Source organism: Capsicum annuum, chromosome 9 (assembly GCF_002878395.1).
Source record: "Capsicum annuum cultivar UCD-10X-F1 chromosome 9, UCD10Xv1.1, whole genome shotgun sequence".
Taxonomy (NCBI): domain Eukaryota; kingdom Viridiplantae; phylum Streptophyta; class Magnoliopsida; order Solanales; family Solanaceae; genus Capsicum; species Capsicum annuum.
This window is the reverse complement of record NC_061119.1, coordinates 157,057,058-157,076,974: the sequence shown is the minus strand read 5'-3', so window position 1 is coordinate 157,076,974 and position 19,917 is coordinate 157,057,058. Positions and strand designations below refer to the sequence as shown.

The window sequence follows — 19,917 nt, the reverse complement described above, 5'->3', positions numbered from 1 at the left end:
AAACCACCCAGTTCTTAATATACAAAGAGTTATGGTCGATTGAAGTTGACCCAAATTTTGACGGTCACTAAAACTTGAACGATAGGAAAGTTTTCAACTAGCTCATGAGTTAGGGGACCTCTATGATCTTAATTCATGCTCAAATAGATTACCACATGATTCAAAGTATTTCATACTTGGGAGGATATTTCTTAAACATTTTGACTCGGATTTTCGCTTTACCAAATACGTTCTAAGGCTCAGATTGGAAAAGAATTTTGCGGGGCATTACAAATATATGGGATTATGGCTTTAAAATATATGGTAAGATACAATAATTATTGGTAAATTTTGAAGTTATCAATATTTTTGTTAAAAAAAACAATTACGTTTTCTTTTTACTAATTATGAAGCAATTATAGTTGAACCTAAATTTCTTTAACAAACAACAAACAAAAAATTCTTACGGATTAGTTAATGTTGGAGTGCCTGCTTTAGTTTTGTCAACTTTTTTTTCCTACTTTTCCTTAAATAACAAAAGTTTTTGTATAAGAAACTTAATGAACCATTTCAATTAATAATTATGAATTTTCTTAATGCCAAACATTAGACCTCGCGTATGTAGAATATCTTTTGTTTTTAGGGTCAAAATGAGTGTGAGTAATTAATAATTTTATCAAAACAAAAAAAATTAATTGTTGAGTCCTTCTCTATTTAAACCGAACACTAAGTAATATATAACACTTTTAAATATAATTGGTCTAACTTATGATACTTAACACCTTTAAGTCAATTAGAATTTTATCTTATTTGAAAAATAATCTCTTCAATGCTATTTAAGTTATTCAAAATCAAAATTAACAAGAAACAAAGGACTTCGTCTACTTCTATTTTTTTTTCTTATTTTGATTTTGATTCAAGTTTTTTTTTGCCTTCATAATCATCATATTTTGTATCTTTCTTTATTTCTTTTTATCAATAACTTTAAAGATTATATATAAATTATACATGATCTCAATGAATTCTTCCATCTTGATAATTTCTCGTGTTTTTCGTTCAGTTAAAAATGTTGTTCGAAAAATTAGACGAATCAAGCATGTTGTCACTGAATGAAAACAACCCAATACATCTAAGATTTCTCTTTTTTTTCTCCCCAATTTTTATGTAATTGTGAGTAGATTTTGATTATGTTATTTAATTATATTTTGGAATATCATTTGTTAATATTATAGTTCGATCTTTTGTTAAACTTATTTGTTGAATTCAAACATAAGGCTGTAGTTAAATCTCGAATTAAGATATGGAGAGTTTTATTTTGAAGAGGAACATATAAATTTAGGATTATAATTCGCTCTTTCAATTGTAGGTGTATTAATTACGTTTGAAGATGGATCATGTACATTATTCATTGTAAATCGAGTTTAATCTATTTATTTATAGTCCTTAATTAAAATATTTTATAATGAGAAAAATTAATTTTCAGTTCTCTTATTTGTTCTTGACATCTCATATACAAAGACGATTATGAACTCTGATGGGATAGATATAATCCTCGATAAAAATTTATTGGAACATGTAGTCTAGAGCAAGTGAGGAGCCTTGCTACAATTGCTCATAATTGCATACACCTACTGCGAAGTTTTGCATGCAATATTAGAAATCACTTGAAAAGTATGTATTTAATTGGTTGAGTTATCATAAAGCTACACTTATAAGATTTTATTGAGTCATGTAATTGCTTCCTTATTTGGATGTGCACTAAGCTTTAAATTTGCTCTTAGCATTAGTTCGATCTCTTGTATTTGGAAGCTGAATGCACTTATTTTTTGGACTAAATCTTAATTTATTAGTATTGAAAATATCTGCACATAAACTACATTTAAATAGTGAAAAACTTAATTGACGATATAGCTATCATGTGGTTAACTTAATTATGTAATAGACACGTCAGAACAAACAAATAAGGAAATATAAATTATAATTATCTGATATGAATACTTTATCATGTGGCCACACGTTCAACTGAATATATATATCGTCGTTTGAGTGTCTAGATGAAATTTTCTTGCAATTTTAAGGAGATATTGATATATTCCGCTAAAATATTTGTATCTTAATATAACAAGCTATTCATATTTACAATACTAATTCAACTAGCTTCATCATATTTACGTGCTCAAAAGATATTAAATTCAATCATTATATTAATATAATAAATTTTATTTTATTTTCATTATTTAAATAAATAATGTTTTGAATGTAACATCGGGTACACTAAATTATGACATTGAAATCAATGAAAATTTTAATTATTAAATTTTCCTTATTAGAGCTGTGTGGAAAGTCTAAAAATGACGAAGATTTTACTTCTTCGCTTTTTTCTAAATTACATATAATATAACAATTAATATGTAGAACTTTTCTTATGCAAAAATATTTTTTCTATATCTATAATTTATAATATATTAAAAATGTGAAGCGCATTAGAAATTTTGTTGTTTGTTGAATTCACACATATCTATAATCTATAATCTATAATCTATAATCTATATCTATATCTATATCTATATCTATATCTATAATCTATAATCTATAATCTATATCTATTCTATAATATATTAAAAGTGTGAAGGGTATTAGAAATATTATTTGAACTTTTTACCCTTCACTAAAAGTCTTTTCTTTGGACAAAATCATCTTCTCACTATTTTTTCCTAATATTTAAGAATTAAAAATTAATTAAATATATTTATGGTAAAACTTTTCCTGATTAGAAGTTATCAGAATTTTACTATATTTTCCTAATTTAAGAATTAAAAATTAATTAAATATATTTATGGTACAACATTTTCTTACTAGAAGTCATCAAAATTAATGACAATAATTTTTTTTATTAGTTTAAGAATTATAAATCAACTAAATTTGATTTTAAGAAGATTTAGAAAATGTAGAAATAAATATAAAACTGTTAGAATAAGAAAAATTTAAGAAATATAGATTTTTAAAAGTTTTAAGTATGTAATAAGAATATAATCAATGATTTTGCAAAAATTTGAATTTAAAAGCAAGGAAAGTTTTAAATATATAAAAAAAATTGTAACGCAAATATAGTTTAAATTGATATGTCTCTCTTAGCTTGTGGCAACAAGAAAAAAAGTATTAAATGATAAACGTAAAATTAATGATCCATCAACCATTTGGAACTTCTGGTGGTGAAATTTATATGTGTATATGTTTATGTTCACATTATTATATTAAAATCTGAAAGGTTTTTGAGAAGTGATTTGAACTTTGAAGTTTTTTTAAAAATCTCCGCAAAAAATAAAATTATTTAATTTTAAATAAGTAAGCGCTATACGTGCGAGATACGTGAGATTAAACTAGTAGATTAAAAATTTGTAAAAAGACAGTTTCGTCTAAAGAAGTATTTTTAATGAAGGATAAAAAGTTTAAATTAATTTTCTAATGATATTTACACTTTTAATGTTATATTATAGATATATATATATAAATATAGATATAGATTAGAGGCATGAATAGTTTATAGATAGATTTGAGAAGTTAATTTATAACGCGCGATCAAATTGACTATTACACTTAAAAACAGCTTTTCTTTAATTTTCTCAACAGACCATATTCTTATTCTATATGCTGGATCATTCTGCACATGGCAGTTCCTATCAATTTCAGCCGATAGAGTTCAGAATTCTTCTACAAACCCCTCACTACGAAAAGGTAATTTCAACTGCAGTGTTGGAAATTATCTTTGATTACTCGCATTATATGGAAATATTTGAGCTTTCTCCTTCAATGGTTTTTTCTTTTCTTATTAATTTGCTCAAGAACATAATATTGAATATTAGGGCATTTTTACTTCGATGGGAAGACTAAGAATTAGATGCATTCACAGTAATACTTTGAATGTCATTAGTTTGTGGAGGGGAAAGAGTAAACACATGAATCTCGCAACACCTAACGAAGGTATTTCTATATGTGGGAGAATGCATTTGGTTATATTCTGTATGTGATTTCTATCAGGCACAAGTGTTGTGCTTGTTTCAACTAGTATAAGAAGAACTAGAAGGAACATCTTCTTCAACATATGAAAACCTATTATCATTCAGTTCATGACCCTAAGTGCGCTATCTCTAATAAATATTGCAAATCCTTTCAGGGAGCATGTTGCTCTTCAGTTGTTGTGCTTAGAATATTAATGTTCTTTAAGTGTAAATTCTCTCTCTCTTGTCCTCCCTAACTTTTCTTCTCACTTTAAGATTTAGGTCCATTCTCCAAAGTGAATCAATGTCGCTTGTACTCAAATGTGGATCTAGAGGTTGGATTCTTCATGATCTAAATTTTAACATTCGGGGGGTACGGATATGGGAGCGAGGATTCGACTAAAATAATTCAAATATCTAAAAAGATAGTTATATGTCTAAATTATGAGACATGTGGAAAACTTAGAAAATGTTATGAGGAAAAGATATTGATCAAGAGGAGAATCCTAGAACGTGATATAAGGAAAAGGACTGCATAGAAATTTCTATATACAACGTACTCCATTTTCTTCGATTTCATCTTAGCTTTGTTTTGATTACAAAAATTATTGTATCTGTCGCGATATACACCATTGATTTTTGTCCAAGTACTCAAAATCGATTGACCAAATGCGGTACGGATCTCACACCCACACTGCCATGTCTACACCGGTGCGGCACCAAAAGCGAAGCGTCCGAGCAGCTTAGAAGTGAATTGTTCAAGCATCTATGTAGAAAGAGGCTGCATTTTTTGTCTGAAGATCTGCGCAGCTTGGACTCTCTCAAAGATCATAAGGAAATGTGTCATCTAGCCACTCGACCCATTGTGTGTTGATGAATTTTCTCTCTGAATTCATTCACAGGAATCAGTTACACGTGGTATACTCTAGATGTATGTTTAGTTGTTGGAATGATTATATTTAATTGTTGCAGGACACGGTTGAGACGCTTTATTCAGAATCCAAAATTGACAAAGTTATGAAATTGGCACCATAAGAGGTCAGGAAGCAGTTGCTATAGATTGTGAAATGGTTGGGGGTCATTCGTCTCAAGACCTTTGCGCAAGGGTATGCCTAGTTGATGAAGATGAGAAGCTTCTTTTCACACTTATGTTCTACCTCAGATTCTTGTGACTGAGTATAGGTATCTGCTGGCAAATAAACATATCTTTTATAGTGTTAGCTGGCGCTTTGGCATTAAACCTTTTCATACTTCCCCATCATTGTGTGCCAGGTATGAAATTACTGGTATAAAAGAGGAAAATCTACAAGATGCCATGCCTCTGGAGGAAGCCTGGGAGAAAATTCAGCAGATTCTTCACAATGGAGGGTCAATTATTACAGTAAGATTGGATGGTGGAAAAGCAAAAGTACTTGTGGGCGATTATTTTGAAAAACACTTGGATTTCTTAGAGATGAATTATCATGATCATCTTCTGTGGTAATTTTATTTTTGTTCCTGTCTTTCTAATAAATGAATTATTTTCTCGGAACCTTAAATCATGCATTATGTCCAGATCATGGGCTTGTCTATACGCTGCTATACATTAACATGAATGGTTAATTTATCAATAATTCAGCATTACATGCTTTTTTAAGAGTACATAGTTGCCCGGTGGAATAATCAAGGTGCACACAATCTGGCCTGGACAATACCGTACTAAAAAGATAAAGAAAAAGAGAGGAGCTAATTCTCAAAAAAGATAAAGAGAAAGAGAGTAGCTTAAAACTGACTGTTGTTGTGGGTGGAACATCAATGCTTAGGTCAAAGTAGATTTGTTCTTGAGATGGACCTATTAACTCGCTTAATCAGGTACTGATGTCAAGAAGCCTAGTATTTTTCCGAGGCCCTTTCCACATGTTTTTTATTTACTCATCTAGGTGAGGCGTATAATGGCCCTCTTTGTTGCACCTAAAATTTTTTTGTATGTAATTTCCAACCCTCAGGTTTTTCTTGACGTTCCTCCAAATGAAGGTACTTTAATCTTTCCACTTGCTGGGATCATCCAAATATTTACTTCGCCCCAAGTACCATTATTCCCCAGAAGATAAAGTTCTGTCTCCTCTACCAGAACTAGTTTTGAACTCCCACATTGTCAACAATTTAGAATCTTTAAACAGATAAAAATAAAATTAGAATCTTTAGCTATTTTTATGCTGAATTTGGTTATATCATGAATTCGATAGACGCAATTATGTCCAGCACCATCTGTTATATTCCTTTTGTCCTAATGTATTTTCTAAAAAAATGATTTTCTTGAGCCGAAGGTCTATCAGAAACAACCTCTATACCTCACAAGGGTAGGGGTACTTATGGAAATCTACTGGCTATGTTGTTGTAATCACTTAGAACTGATAAACTGCTATGCGTCAGTAGCGATGGTAGCTTATCTTTCACTTTTATGCGGTGAAATCTGTAAAAAGAAATTCAAGAAATTTGGATCTAGTAAAACATGAGTATATTTGTTAAAATTCAAGGGCGTTACCTAGTAAACACATTACCTAATATTTGTTCATTTAAGTCCTCCCATGATGCCTTCATTTCCTTCCATCCGTGGGAGAATATATGGTCGTTATGGGAACTTGATTAGCGAGCTTGTGTTGACTTCTCGTGTTCTCTGTTTTGAGAAATTTGAACCTAAGAGATGAAAATAAAATTAAGAATTGCCGTATCAATTTGTTCATGTTCTCTGATTTTGTCTGTCAAGTAGGGTATATGGAAAAGTTATATGAGTATGCCTTGGAGATCTTTTTGGCATGAGATGCATTTCCTTATCCTTGGCCTGAAATACTCATGTCTTGCTTTCGTTCTATGCAGAGATGTTGCAACATACCACCCTCCCGATGAATACTAATTTCGTCAGCCACTTTTTGAATATCTAACCAAGTCTTATCTAGGGCAAGTTACTTGCTCACTCTCATGTTTTTTTCTTAGTTTTATTTTTCTTCGTTTTTTTGTTGGTGTTCATTGACATTGAGAAGACGTACGACAAAATTTCGAGTGGTACTTTGGAGATGCATGGAGGCTAGAGGTGTACCGATCGATTATGTTAGGGCGATAAAGGATATGTATGATGGAGCTAAAACGTGGGCTAGGATGGTAGGAGGAGACTTGGAGCATTTCCCTATGGGAGTGGGGTTGCACCAAGGATCAACTCTTAGTCTGTTCCTCTTTGCCGTGGTGATGGATGTATTGGCACAATGCATCTAAGATGAAGTGTCTTAGTGTATGTTATATGTAGGTGACATAGTATTGATTGATGAGACGCATAATGGAGTGAATGATAGGTTGGAGGTGGAGACAAACTGGAAGCTAAAAGGGTTTAAGTTGAGCAAGACCAAAACGGAGTATCTGTAGTGCAAATTCAGTGAAGGGTTGCATGAGGAAGGTGTAGTAGTGCATCTGGACACAGTTGATGTTTTCTTTGTCCTTTGCAGTGGTATTAACCTCATTTGAGGTTCATCTTGGGAAAAGGAAGAAAGAGGAAATCTATAACTTATTTTATTTGAGATTTTGAGAAGAGATTGGAGTTGTGTTTACCTCGTTCATGCTACATTGTTGTGTTGGTAGAGAGCTGAAGAAGTCTTCTATGGGTTTGATTTCATGACATTTGTGAGATTTAAAGCGTCTTGGTGAAATACCCTCAAGCTCCTTGTTATACATAAGTCGGTAGCCCACTTATGGAGATTCGGTGCTGGTTTCTTCTCTACGATGCTCATCAAAATCACCAATAGCTTGGTCGAGTTAATGAAAGAAGATGACGGTTGAGGATTGAGTTGCCTAGAGATTCTTGAACTTTCTAGAGCATTCTACTTTTTTCTTTTGTCTTTGATTTTAGGATAGATTTTTGTTTCCTTTTTCACACTTTTGTATGGTTTTTGTTTGAGACTTAGGTCAATTGGACCTGGGTCATAGCTTGTGGATTCTTTTATTTTGAATAAAATGGGCATGACCTGATTTAATTTTTTTAAAAAGAGATGGTGATGTCACTCATCGTATTAGTGCGACGTGGATGAAGTGGAGGCTTTTCTCTGGAGTCTTGTGTGATAAAAAGATTCCATCGAAACTTAAAGTTAAGTCTTATAGAGTGGTGGTTAGACCTATGTCGCTATATGGTACAGAGTGTTGGCCAGTCAAAAACTCCTATGTTCAGAAGATGTATGTCGAAGAGATGATGATGTTGAGATGGATATTTGGACATACTAGGTGTGATAAACTCAAGAATGAGGTTATTCGAGATAAGGTGAGAGTGACGTCTGGGTTGGACAAGATGAGGGAAGTGAAATTGAGATGGTTTGAACATGTGATGAGGCGAGGTGCAGACGCCCAGTGAGGAGGTGCGAGAGGTTGGATATAGTAGGTACGAAGAGGGGTAGAGGTAGGCCGAAGAAGTATTGGGGTGAGGTGATTAGATAATACATGACACATATGGAGGTTTCCGAGGACATAACCTTAGATAGAGGGATGTGGAGAACGCGAATTAGAGTAGAAGGTTAGTCGGGTAGGAGTATTGTCGTGTACCGTAGTATGGTAGCTTAGGGTTTAGCCGTAGATATCTATCATTGTTGTTGTTTATTTTGTTTCAATTATAGCACTATTTTGTGGCTGATTATGGTTTTTCAGGTAAATTTTATACTGTTCCCTTGTGAGTTGTCATATTTTCCTTACTATTTTCCTTTTTTTGTACTTGGATTTGCTACACTTGAGCCAAGGGTTTTCTGGAAACGACCTCTCTACCTCTTTGAGGTAGTGGTGAGGTTTGCATACACTTTACCCTCCCTAGACCCCACTTGTGGGATTTTACTGGTGTTGTTGTATTTTTGTTGGTCAAGTTTATTCATTATATTCCTATTGTTCGTTTTACTTTGGTAGTCCCTTGCTAGTGATGAAAATATTCTGTCACTGTTGGTTTCTTGTTAACATGGAGCTTGAATGAGGCAGTTCTGTGCAGATGTGTTGGCTTAATAGTTATTTGCTTCAGCTGTGCTTAGTATTGGTTTTCCACTTCTAGACTAGCTAATTGAAATTTTTGCCAAATAGATGTGATATCCAAGTTGGTTTCATGATCCTTACCATGATTTTGTCTCCGTCATGCGGTTGTATAAGAGGATCCACTCACAAGACCACCCAATAGAAGGAAGGGACTATTAGGGTTTCAAATCACCTCTAAGCTTTAGCAGTAGCTCTGATCCATGGAAATCCATGGCACATGAGAGCATGACGCCTGATGAGCTCTTAGAGATATCAAGATCCAAATATGAGTGTTGGTGTTTTGATTCACGGGATGCAGTTCTGAGGTGAGTGATGGTGATGCTCTTGGCCGAGGAATTTAGGAAACTTGGTTATCTACACATTTTATTTCTACTTGTTAAGATATAGTCCTTTTTGTTATGAACTGCCATTTTTGTCATGTAGTACTTTTCTCTTATTAAGCGTATTCCTGTGCCTTACTATCATATTCGTCTCCATTGTATGTTACATCGAAAATGATTATTGCATATATTATATAGCAATAATCTAGTGATATTTGACTAAAAGCCTATAATTCTATTGCATCATATCTTAACTATTTTGTGAGGTTTATATCGTTATATTGGGTGTTTTGAGCTCATCACGTATTGTCTATCAGTAGGAAGATCGTTGGATGAAAGCGGATTGAAAGGAGCTAACTTGGTATGAGGAAGAAACTAAAGATATGAGAATTGCCTCGCTTGCCACGCGAGGCTTCTAGGCAATCTAAGGGATCTGTTCAAAAATAAAAATAAAAGGCATAATACATAAATGTGCCCTTCAACTTGGCTGTAGCTACATCTATGCTCTCTAGCTTTGGTTGTGCACAAGTAGACTCTTAATCTTGTATAAAGTTGAAAGCATAATGAGTCCTACGTGGACTAATACAAATCAATTCGAGTGTATCTCACGTGACTTGTCATGTAGAACTCATGTGTCTACGTGTTCAACTTTGTATAAGTTTTGCCTACTTGTGCACATCAAAAGTTGGAGGGCATAGACGGCAACTAAGGATGTGCAAACACTAAAGCGAGCATTACATCAAACCAATAAAAATGTTACTGGGTTAATAATTTTTATAATGGTTTTATAAATTTTTTTATTGGGTTATTGGTTCGATTTCAATTTTTTCTTATAGGTTTATTGGGGTAACCGATAACCCAATAGACTATACTACATTACCCCTACTTATATTATACTTATATGTATATATATATTTACTTATTATATATTTCTCTTTAATTTCTTCAAACTAACAAACCTATTAAATTTTCTAAACTAACATTCAGTTCAACCTTAATGATTCTTGTAAATTAGAACACATCATGTAGGATTTTGGCTGCAACTAAGATTCAGTTTCTTTTCATGTTAGTTGTTACTATTTCTATCTTATGAGTATTTTCTTATCAATTAAACCGAATCGTTAAAGACTAAAAATCAATAACAACAACAACAAACCCAGTGTATTCCCACATAGTGAGGTCTGGGTAGGGTAAGATGTACGCAGTCCATACCTCTACCTCTAAAGAAGTAGAAAGGCTGTTTCCGATAGACCCCCGGCTCGAGACACGGAATAGTACACAAATTCATAGTAAAGCATGGAACAAGATGGCATAACATAAAAAGACAAAATCAATAAACCGAAAATCGGTAAAAACTATCTTATTGATTTGGTTATTGATTTAGCAAATTTTAAAACTAAAAATCGATAAACCGAATTGATAATATATAACATCAAATCGAATCAACCGATGCACACCACTAATGACAGTTGAGGCTAAGTTAAAGGACATGTCGATGCACACCACTAATAACAGTTGAGGCTAAGTTAAAGGACATGTTTATTATGCCATAAAAATAGTGAAGTAACAAGGAGAGACCATCAGACGCAACTTGGGGTTTTGGCGAGTAGGAGCTCTTCTGTTCTCCTCGACCCTCACGCCGCATGAGCAGCTTGGGATTTTGGCTAGGAGGAGCTTGCAAGTCCTCCTCGGTGTCAGATAGTTTTTTCATTACAAGTTTGGTTTCGCTCATGAAGCCTCCTACACACTTTAGATCCAATTAAAACCCCTAAAATTATATTTTGAACGGGACAAACTACTTTTGGAGTCAAGAAGACACGAGGAGCTACTAACGGAATTCAGCGATGAGTTTCACCTTCTTCCTTTATTTCTTGTTGATTATGAATTGTAGTTTTGTGTTTTGAGCATTATTATGAGTAGCTAAATTTCTTCTCTAGGATTTTGATGGAGCATGAGGATGATGTGGAAGTGAATCTTGATGCACTGGCCATCCAAAAGAAAGGTAGTTTCAAGCTAAGTTGCTCGGATTCGGGTGCGGGTGTCCAATATGGGTACGGATCTAGAGGTCGGATCCTTCACTGTCTCAATTTAAAGATTCGGGGTATGGATCTAGGGATGGATACGGGTGCGGGGATTCGGCGAAAAATAATTTAAATATCTAAAAATAGAGTTATAAAACATAAATTTTAAGAAATTATGTGGAAAACTTAAGAAGAAAATATTTTTCAAGAAGAAAATCCTGAAAGGAGATAAAAAGGAAAGCAATAACATAGAAATTTCTATATACAAGGTATTTCATTTTCTTCAATTTCACCTTAACTTTTATTTTGATTATAGAATTTCTTAAATTGTCTGGACTTTCCCAGTCAATTTTGGTCAAAGTATCCAAAATCGGTTGACCATTTCGGGTACGGATCCCATGCTCACACCCATGTCGTGTCGACACGGGTGCAGCACCGAAAGTGAAGAGTCCGAGTAACTTAGGTTTCAAGAATCTTGGCTTTATTACCCAGGTAAATGGAGAGATTAATGAGGATATCACTCATCGTATAAGTATATGATGGATGAAATGGAGGCTCGCATCTGGAGTGTTGTGTAATAAGGTCGCTTAAACTTAAAGAAAAGTTCTATAGAGTGGTAGTTAGACCGACTATGGTATGTAGGACGGAGTCACATTCAAAAGATGAGAGTTACAAAGATGAGGATATTGCGATGATGTGTGGGTATACTAGGAGAGAGGATTAAAATGAGGATATCTGAGATACGGTAGGAGTGACTTCAATGGAAGACAAGATGCGGGAAGCGAGGTTGAGATGATTTGGGCGTGAGGTGTGAAAGGTTGGCTATGGATGGATTTAGAAGAGGTAGAGGTAGGCTGAAGAAGTATTGGGGAGAGGTGATTAGACAGGATATGACGCAGTTGCAGCTTACCGAGGTCATACCGAGGCATGACCTTAGATAGAAAGGTGTGAAGGTGATACAAGACAACAATGTGAAACACGAAATTGGCTCAAAACAGTCCAAACATACACCAAAAAAATAGTCCACAAGTTCAAGAGAACCAAGGACCAAGATGGTGACCACTCTCGGATTCAAGAACAACAACAAGAACACGATATAACAAGGTGTTTAACACCCATTTCAGCCAACAATCCCAAACTATATTACAACAATAAAATGAAGAACAACAATGTTACAACAACTAGACCCCCATGGGTTCAACAACAAGACAAGGAAAACCGAAACGTAAACAAGATACAAGATATATAGTTAGACAAGTGATGGTGTAATCTTAAGAACCCAAGAGCATATTCCACTCTTGGACCCTTAACACTACACACACCAAACACCTAACTCCTACGTTGACACAAGAGGGACTTTACCTCCTCTAAACACCAACATCTCAAGCCAAAACGCAACGCAAGTGTCTCCACACTTGGAAGTCCTAGTTACGTGTGGGGGTGGCTTTTCCAAGCCCTACTCAAAAGTGATACACTCTCAAGAGAGAGACTTAGGTGTTACAAATATTTCATGTCTTGACAATAATCAACCAAATGTAAAATGAACCCTAAAGAACTACTTATAGCGATTGCAAAATGAGGACAAAATGACCTCCCTACCCTTAATGAGGAGAGCCTATGGAGTGTGTTTTGGGCACAATGAAATGACCAAAATACCCTTAATGAAGCTGCCCCAAAATGAAGTGAGTCATTAAGGGTCCAAACCCGAGAGTCCTCAAGTCTTCAAGGCTCCAACCAACCTTCCACACTCGGGTTTGTTTAATGACATGCTCAAAATGAGGCTTCCTTGTGCTCTCGGGGTGACCAAGTCTTGAGTCTTTAGGTGTTGGCCTCCAAAGATGTCATCTAAAGCGAAGGCGACAATTTTGACTTGTATCATCCTCCCCTCCTTGAAAAGGATTCGACCTCGAATCCATACCTTGCAAAACAAGAGAAAGGACAAACAAGCACAACTTCCTCATGGCATGAGGGTTAGAGTTAGCACAATAATAAACATCATCATGCCAAGGCAGAACACACAAAAAGTGGTACAAAACAGTCCGCAAACAAGAATATAACTTGGCACCCACAAGTTGCAGTTCACATAACTTTAAGTGTGTCAAACATGGATGCACGTATATGAGCAACACTCCAAAGAGGCAATGACACATTTGCCCTAGGGGTTCTCTAGTAAACACAAACCACCATTAACATCAAAGGGATCACAATTCAAGTCATCATAAATATCAAGTAAGTCATCCCCATAGTTATCAAGCAAGGGTGGTGTGTTATGCAAAGGATCATAATTGACATCATTTTTCAAGGAATAGCCACAATTCGGGTTTCCCAAGCAAACAAGCAAGTCAAGGTCATCTTCACCCGATTGGCTATTCCTTTCCAAGACTACACATTCCCTGCCCTTAAGAGTACTCTCATCTTCCAAGAAGAGATTTCCATCTTGAGGAGGAATGTTGTCACACCATAGTGGATTAGCATATAGGATATAGCTTTCAAGACAAGCTAATACTATCAATATAACCACTAGGTTCATTAGGAGTGATCGTACTATCTTCAAACAAGATATTATGCCTAAAGAGAGTGGGATCTATCCCGCGGACAGATTCGGAACCTTCACTCTCTAAGGGATCATTTTCAAGTTTCAAAGTGGTTTCAAACGCATGATTATCCCTATGAGTCAAGCAAACATCATAATATTTATCAAAGAACAAACTCACGGGTTCACTCCTAGCAGTGTCAAGAGTATCACTTCGGGAAAGCTCATGCAACTCCTTCGGCAAACTACCAACTACATCCACTTGGCTACTACTAGCCACATCATAACATTTTAAGTTTGTAAGAGTGTAGGAGATAGCTTCGTTACCTTGTAGCTCATTTGAGCTACGACCTTCATCTTGACGTGGGTCCGGGCAGTCCACTCGCTCCCTTGGAACTCCCATATGATCCAACCTTTCATTTATCACTTTCCATTGACGGGCCATGGCTTCAAGTTTAGCCAAAATAGCAATTGTAGTGTCATTGCCCAAGGTTTGAGAGGTTGAAGCCATGGGTACCTAAAAACAAAACAAACTCACAAAGCAAAACAATTAGTTCACAAGATCCTCACCACACTCTCTCACACTTTGATCGTCTCACACTCGGTTTCACAAGTGTTGCAAGTCGGCTTGTAGTTCGTGATGAGTCGAGGGGTGAGTCTACTCCTTGGTCGGAATGGATTCTTTGCTTAAAGACTCAAGAAAGTAATGTACGAACTTGAACCAAGAAATACTACAATTTAAAAACAATAAAAGCACAAAAATAACGCTAACACGAAGAAACGTATTCAAAAACTAATTTACAACTTAGTAGGTGTTTACTAGTTGTCAATTAGTACAAGAATCAACAACAAGAAACTAAGAATCCAAATTTGAGCCTAAAAGTTGTCGTGTGAACAGTAAATGTGATGTGGCAGTCACGTAATGGGTGCGGTCTTAACAATTTTTTTTTCCCAAATTGGAAGTCTTGATCAATTTGTAAGTTGGAAATGGTGGGAATTGGTTTGGAGGGAAATATAAGTCTTGACATCCCTTTTTAAATTCAAAGATTGAATATTTGACTTTCTTGCACTTTCTCCCTCAAGACAAGGTCCTTAAAACAAGGGAAGCGGTTGAGATGTGATTGACAAGTTCTTCAGTGATTGCAAGTCTTTCAAGACAAACAAGGCTTCAACTCTTTTTCCTCACCTTTATAGATCTAGCATTCACTTTATTTTAACAAGACATGAAGGTGTGAAGAACACAAGAATAACATCAACAACCACACGGCCTAACCAACTCCACAACAACAACAAGACCACCATAATCGGCCAAGGTCACAACAACTTCATCACACGGCAATGTTCACATCAACAACATTAGCAACATAAGCTCAAGTTTAGATATAGACTCAAAAGTGTTAGTGAAGAACAATACTAATACTAGAAACAACTAAACAAGTAAAAGACACCTAGACCTAGACTCCACAATCTCGGCCAAGACAAGAACAACAAGTTCTAGGCCAAGAACGGGCAGATTACTCCTTTTCTGGAATTTTTCAGCTTTCAACTCTTTTTTTCTTTTTGATTTTTTTCAACTCTCAAGCCTAAGATTGATCTTGTTAGAACAAAATCAAAGATGGCTCTGATACCAAATGATACAAGACAACAATGGGAGACACGAAATTGGCTCAAAACAGTCCAAACATACACCGAAAAAACAGTCCACAAGTTCGAGAGAACCAAGGACCAAGATGGTGACCACTCTCGGATTCAAGAACAACAACAAGAACACGATATAACAAGGTGTTTAACACCTATTTCAGCCAACAATCCCAAACTATATTACAACAATAAAATGAAGAACAACAATGTTACAACAAGAAGACCCCCACGGGTTCAACAACAAGACAAGGAAAACCGAAACTAAAACAAGATACAAGATAGATAGTTAGATAAGTGATGGTATAATCTTAAGAACCCAAGAGCATATTCCACTCTTGGACCTTTAACACTACACACACCAAACGCCTAATTCCTACGTTGACACAAGAGGGACTTTACCTCCTTTAAACATCAACGTCTCAAGCCAAAATGCAACACAAGTGTGTCCACACTTGGAAGCCCTAGTTACGTGTGGGGGTGGCTTTTCCAAGCCCTACTCAAAAGTGATACACTCTCAAGAGAGACTTAGGTGTTACAAATATTTCATGTCTTGACAATAATCAACCAAATGTAAAATGAACCCTAAAGAACTACTTATAGCTATTACAAAATGAGGACAAAATGACCTCCCTACCCTTAATGAGGGGAGCCTATGGAGTGTATTTTGGGCACAATGAAGTGACCAAAATGCCCTTAATGAAGCTGCCCCAAAATGAAGTGAGCCATTAAGAGTCCAAACCCGAGAGTCCTCAAGTCTTCAAGGCTCCAACCAACCTTCCACACTTGGGTTTGTTAAATGACATGCTCAAAACGAGCCTTCCTTGCATATCCTTGTGCTCTTGGGGTGAACAAGTCTTGAGCCTTTATGTGTTGGCCTTCAAAGATGTCATCAAAAGCTAAGGCGGCAATTTGACTTGTATTAGAAAGGCACGTATTAAGCTAGAAAGTTAGTAGATAAGAACACGGCCATAGACCATAGTAGTAGGTAGGAATGTTGTCTTGTTGCCCTTACTAGTAGTCGTAGGACTACCCTTGTAGTTTCTTGGATCTGCTGCTATCTATTATTTTTGTAGTATTATTTTGTTATAGTACTATTCTGCTACAATCTGTTGTTTTTCTTACTATCTATTGTCTCTTGTACTTCCATTACGTCTTTTTCTAGATTGTTTCTGTCTTGAGTCGGGGGTCTATCGGAAAGAACCTTTTTACATTACTTTTGAGTTAGAGGTAACATATGCGTACACTCTACCCTCCTCAGACCACACTTTATGGGATACACTGGATATGTTGTTGTTGCATACTTTTTTGGCCAATGAGAGAATACTCTTTCCAAGATTTGTAACATTGAGAGGTTTTTCGTCTATTGAAAGAAAGTAAGGTAATACTTAGAACTATACTCATTATGTCTTCCTACAGAATTTGCTTCCGCAATAAAACTGCTGTCATTATTTTGTGAATATTCCAATTCCTTGTAATTTTTTTTTTTTGCATAATACATAAATATGACCTTTAACTTGACACCAAATTATAACTATGACCTTTTAACTTTACCAGTGCACAAGTAGGCTCTTTAACTATACAAAAATTGAACAAAAAAACACTCAAATCCTACCTGGCAAAATGCGTGTATACACTCAAAACCACGCGCGTCAGAGTTAGGATTGAAGTGTTTTTTTGTTCAGCTTTTGTATAGTTAAAGGGCCTACTTGTGCACTGGCAAAGTTAAAGGTCATAATTATAATGTGTCTTTTTTATTAGGTGGTAGCATCTGAGTGGATTACTAATCCACGTAGGAGCGATTGAGTTTCACGCTTGTAAGTTGTAGAATTGGAGTGTTTTTTTGTTCATCTTTTATATAGTTATAGGGCCTACTTGTGCACCGGCAAAGTTAAAGGGCATAGTTATAATTTGGTGTTAAGTTAAAGGTCATGTTTATGTATTATGCCTTTTTTTTGTCAGAATCAGTCAGAAGTGTTGAAACTGCAAACCGATGGTAAATTTTGTTTCATTTTTATGTGTAGTACCTGTAAAGGGCAATTCAAGACATTGGCATCTAGTAAAATATGAAAATATTATTAAAAAATCAAGGTCAAAACCTAATAAATGTGTTAGCTTAAGATTCCAGGTCGGAACCTAATAAATATATTCATTTAAGGCTCCCTCGGTCCCTTTATTTCCTTCCATCTGCAAGAGAAAATAACAGTGTGGTGGTTATGGAAACTTGATCTGCGAGCATGTACAATTGCTCCCGTTGCAGCTTTTGTGTTGACTTCTCTTATTTTCTGTTTTGAGAAATTCAAACGTGAGAGATGAAGATAAAAATAAGAAGTATCATATCAATTGTTCAAGTTCTCATCTATCAAGTTGGGTACATGGACACGCTATCTGTGTATATGCCTCGGAGATCTTTTCTGTACGAGATGCATTTCCCTAGTCATGGCTTGTAATATTCATGTCTTGCTTTTGTTCTATATGCAGAGATACTGCAAAATACCGGCCCCTGATGAAGACCAACTTTGCTAGCCACTCTCTCAAATATCTAACTAAGACTTATCTAGGGCAAGTTCCTTGCTCACTCATGTTTTTCTTTACTTAGTTCTATCTTCTCTTGTATTTTTGTTGGTCAAGTTTATCCGTTATGTTCCCATTGTGCAGTGTACTTTGATTGCCCCTTGCTACTGAAGAAAATTTTCAGTCACTTGTTTCCTTGGATCTTGAATGAAGCGATGGTGTGCTGAGTTGGTGGCTGGCTTGATGGTTATTAACTTATTTGCTTCAATTGTGTTTAGTACTGGTTCTACACTTATGTGTTGTGCTGACTGAAACTTTTGGCCAAACAGATATGATATCCAAGTTGGTTTCCATGATCCTTACCAAGATTCAGTGTCTGCCATGAGGTTGTACAAGAGGATGTGCTCACAGGACCACCCAATGGTTGGTGTATCAAATACACCAGATCTAAGCTTTATTGGTAGCTGTGATCCATGGAGAACCGTGGCACATGAGAGAATGACAATAGAGGAGCTCTTAGCAATATCCAGAGCTAACTACGAGTGTTGGTGTCTTGATTCACCGATGTGAACACCTATTTTATTTATTTTTTATTCTTTTACTGAACCTAAGTTTTTACACCATTTTAGTGTTTTAATATTTCTTTTTGATCTAAATTTGATATTTGGTTCAGTTTATTTTGAAAATTGAAAAAAACACTAGAAAAAATAGCTCCGTTTTAGGACTCAAGTTTTGTTTTAGGTTTTCATAAATAAGCTGGAGGATGAAACTAGTTTGAAAGCATTTTTTAGCTTGGTGTTTGGAAATTTTTGGAAGTTTTTGTTAAGATAACTCAAAATAAGTCAAAAGCTTTGAGTTAGTATAATACTATTATATCCCACCTTATTGTTTTTTGGCTTAAAAGCATTTGAAGTTTGACAAAATAAATATCCTGCTTGGTCATAAGAAGTTTTTACTTTTTTTTTTTTTAGAAGAAATTTCACTTTATTTCAAAAAGGCATAATACATAACTATGATCATCCTAAACTTGACATCAAATTATAACATTGATATTAAACTTTAACTGTGCACAAGTAGGTCCTTTAATTTTACAAAATCTGAACAAATAAATATTGGTTTTTTTGTTCAAACTTTTGTATAGTTAAAGGGTTTATTGGTTCACCAACAAAGTTAAAGGTCATCCTTATAATGTGTTTTTTATTAGGTGGCACCATATAAGTGGACTAGTAATCCATGTCAGAGCAAGTGTGGTATACGCGTGTAGTTGCAAAATTGGAGTGTTGTTTTATTCAGGTTTTGTATAGTTAAAGGGCCTACTTGTGCACTATCAAAGTTTAAGTTCAATGTTATAATTTGGTGTTAAGTTTGAAGTCATATTTATGTATTATGTCTTTCAAAAATGGTGTTTGGCCATAAGTATTCTTGGAGTTGTATTTGGAAAAGTGAAACATAAAATTTGTTTTCATTTTTTTCATCCTCACTTCAACTTTAAATTTTTTTTATTCATGGTCAAATACAACTGCAACTTCAAAAATTTATGATTTTCATGGCCGAATATGCCTACTAAATTAAAACTACATTAGATGCCTGTGTAAGTAGGAGAAATTGGTTGTAATTCAGAAATACCTCAAAAGATGCGGTATACAAATTAAAGAAAAATTTGCAGTAAGGCTTGAAAGAGTTGCTACTAGTATAAATTGATCGGGAAACATTTGAACAAGAATAAATTTAGCACAAAGGTGACACACGAGCAATTCAAGGCATGTTTTACCCTTAATACGTAATTTAGAACAACAATTGAATTTGTATTTTTTTTGAAATACAAGGACACAACTTATATAGACCAAATATTAGATTCTTGAGACTTAATGATATGCTAATAA

The 19,917-nt window shown here is 34.9% G+C and overlaps 1 long non-coding RNA gene across 2 annotated transcripts; it reads left to right on the top strand.

The window, feature by feature from the left end:
• The first annotated feature begins 3,550 nt into the window (after positions 1-3,550).
• On the top strand, positions 3,551-18,896 carry LOC107842512. 2 transcript variants are annotated; one of them, XR_007045118.1, is made up of 6 exons: positions 3,551-3,714; positions 4,950-5,159; positions 5,250-5,456; positions 9,057-9,313; positions 18,002-18,280; positions 18,364-18,896. It is a non-coding gene; the product is annotated as an uncharacterized LOC107842512 (long non-coding RNA). The 2 variants fall into 2 exon arrangements; XR_007045117.1 differs by lacking the exon at positions 9,057-9,313 and having other exon boundaries at positions 3,553-3,714; positions 18,364-18,840.
• The last annotated feature ends 1,021 nt before the right edge of the window (positions 18,897-19,917 follow it).